Source organism: Coenobita brevimanus, chromosome 116 (genome assembly GCF_032717465.1).
Source record: "Coenobita brevimanus isolate Jiangsu-jjx chromosome 116, ASM3271746v2, whole genome shotgun sequence".
NCBI classification, from domain to species: Eukaryota; Metazoa; Arthropoda; class Malacostraca; order Decapoda; family Coenobitidae; genus Coenobita; species Coenobita brevimanus.
Window position 1 is genome coordinate 29,186,518 of NC_137069.1, and position 3,278 is coordinate 29,189,795.

Here is a 3,278-nt window from a genome sequence, read left to right on the forward strand (position 1 = left end):
AATAGGTGTCTAAGTGTGAATGAACTATTTAGTGTTGAGTCATCTGCGTATGAATAGATGGGATTGTGCGTGACTGATAAGAGATCATTAATATGAACCAGGAACAGGGAGTTGGCGCCAGAACTGATGCCTGCAGCATGCCGGCGTTAATTGAGTGGAAATTGGAATATACATCATCTACTTTTACTCTTATTTTCCTGTCACTAAGATATGAAGAAATCAAAGGAACAAAAGACGTTAGTCCATAGCAAAGGGAGTTTGGACCTTTGCAGGGAACGGTGCCATGCTCTGTCAAAAGCTTTTGAAATATCAAGAGCTACTGCATGAGTTTCTCCATGTAGATCAGATTGATTGATGGATGGTATGAGTTAGGAGATTGAGTATGTCCAATGAGTGGATCTTTTGTGACGAAAACCATGTTGTCTATCACTAATTAAGTTGTGATGTGGAGAAATGTGTGAATATGTGGAGAGTCTGTGTGGAGATATGTGTACATATCTGGAGAGTTGATGTGGAAGTGTGTATGTGGATATCTGGGGAGAGTTGTGTTGATATATATATGTGGAGAGTTAGAGTTGTGTGGATATGTGGAGAGTTAAGTGCAATATGGAAATTTGTATGCATAATTCAGATATCAAGAGTGTAGGGTGTGTGTGTGTGTGTGTGTGTGTGCGTGTGTGTGTAGGAAATAGACATGCTTTAGAAGGTTGAGGTATAATATTAAACACCAGATTTATTGTGTACATACAGAACTGAGCATTTGTGGCAGGTGAAGCATCTATCTAATTTTCCATGTATCTATCTGGTGACTTGATTATATCTCTGTCTACCTTTATATCTATCTGTCTACCTTTGTATATCTATCTCCCTGCCTTTAAATGACTCTTTGTTCTATGATAACAATAAAATACAGCATGGGAGATTTGTCCCTCTCAAAAAAATAAATAAATAAATAAAAGAAAAAACGTTAAAAAATAAGCCAAATTAAAGACACGTTTACCGGGAGATAACTGGACACTGCGATGACAAGACAGGAGGTCATAGGCAGAGGGAAAGACAAACAGATTAAGACAATTTCAGAGAGTTGACTGATCGTGTACTGGGCATGAAAAACTGAATGTACCTGTCCGTTCTTGCATTAGATGGTTGGATAGAAATGTTGTGAGAGTGTGTGGTTAAACGGGTGCTGCATGCCCGCCGTAATGAAAAAGAAACATAGTATGAGAGTTCAAAGTTTACCAGAGTATTAGAGAGAGGGAGAGAGAGAGGAGGGGAGGGAGAACCAGACAGATGAACAGACAGACCAACAGAAAGACAGACAGTCAAACAGACAAACTGACAGACAGAGAGAGAGAGAGAGAGAGAGAGAGAGAGAGAGAGAGAGACAGACAGACAGACAGACAGACAGACACAGACAGACAGACAAACAGATAGGCAGACAGACAGACAGATAGGCAGACAGACGGACAGACAGAGCTGGTGAGAGAGAGAGAGAGAGAGAGAGAGAGAGAGAGAGAGAGAGAGAGACAGACAGACAGACAGACAGACAAACAGATAGGCAGACAGACTGACAGACAGAGATGGTGAGAGAGAGAGAGAGAGAGAGAGAGAGAGAGAGAGAGAGAGAGAGAGAGAGACAGACAGACAGACAGACAGACAGACAGACATGCAGATAGACAGACAGGCAGACAGACAGACAGGCAGATAGACAGACAGACAGACAGACAGAGCCAGTATGAAAGACGGACAGGAAATAGAGAAACAGTCAGAATTGGCTTCCAATCTTTCTCATCAACACAAGAGCATGGAATGTCATTTAAATTGCAGCAGTCATATTGAAGCATGACACCTTTGACACGCTAAATCCGTGTTAATTAAAGGCTGGAGCGTGAAAGTGTGAGGGAGTGTAGTGATAGGTGAGTCGAGGAGAGAGGGGAGGGGTAGTGGTGTGAAGAGGCAGGAAATTAAAGAGGAAGGGGGTAAGGCAGGGAATTATAGAAACTTGATACCCTTCCCTGGACATCGTTTGACCTGAGTATACCTGCGAGACGAAGTGATAGTATAGTAAGATGTAACAAACAAATCGCTAAGGAAGAGGTGTTAAGGAACCTCCTTAACCGACGAGAATACGGCCCTCGGTCTGGGGCAGTGTGTGTGTGTGTGTGTGTGTGTGTGTGTGTGTCACTGTTTATCACTGTTACTGTAAAATCAACGAAAATAGTGTCGTCCATCTTACCCCACCTATCATTCTATAACATGGACGAAGCACTGTGGTATATGGAGCGCCCTGTGATTATAAGTGCAATTATACTCCCTGATTATTATTAGATCTCAAAATTGCGTAAAAGTTCACACTGTGGGTGATTTTTTTTTTTTTTTAGGAACAAGGTAAAAAGATTCATGTGTGTGCTACAAAACTCTTTCATTTTCACCTCCATCGTACCTCAGGTGTGCCATACTTTTTCGATTGACTGTACATGGAAGACCGAGAAAACAGAAATGGGTGAAGGTAGAGAAGCTAAAAGGTCAAAGAGCTTCAAATCTTTACCCTGAGACACCTGGCCCCCAAGACTCACCTGATCTGATTGCCTGGAGGTAGTAGGAATGCTTAACTTAATCGGCTGTCCAACACGCGATGAGGAGAGGACATAGGGATCTTTGTATAACAGGGAAGTTCCACCGCCCCGATATGTCAGTGCCACCATGTGACGGCCCCCCTCTCCAGCACTAGGAAATACAGCTAAAAATGAATAAAGTCGACTTCAGTTAGTAGACGTGAGACGGAATTACGTTAAAAAGCAGGTTACGGGGAGGAATGGGGGGAGGGAGAGCGTAATAGAGGGATTGGAGGAAGAAGGGCGGGGTAAGGAAAAGGGAAAGGGGAGAAAGAGGATAGGGAGAGAGGGGGAGGAGAAGGGAATAATGGAGGGAGGGGATGGAAGAAGGAGGTAGTGGAAGGAATGGGGAATTACATGAGAGAGAGAGAGAGAGAGAGAGAGAGAGAGAGGGAGAGTAGACATGCAGATAAAAGAGGAGAGAATTGACAGCGGAAAACTAATTTGGAGTGGGGTAGAGGAAGAGTGTTAGGTGTGGGACAGGTGGGAAAATTTGATTGGTAGGGGAAAGGTAATGTATTGGGATGGATTGAGGGAGGGGAAATACGGAGATGTGGTACCGGTAAAGGATGAGGAGGAGGAAGAAGTAGGAGGAAGAGGAAGGAAGGAATAGGAGGAAGAAGGAAGAAGAGGAGGAGATGATGAAGGAAGGATGGTTAAAAT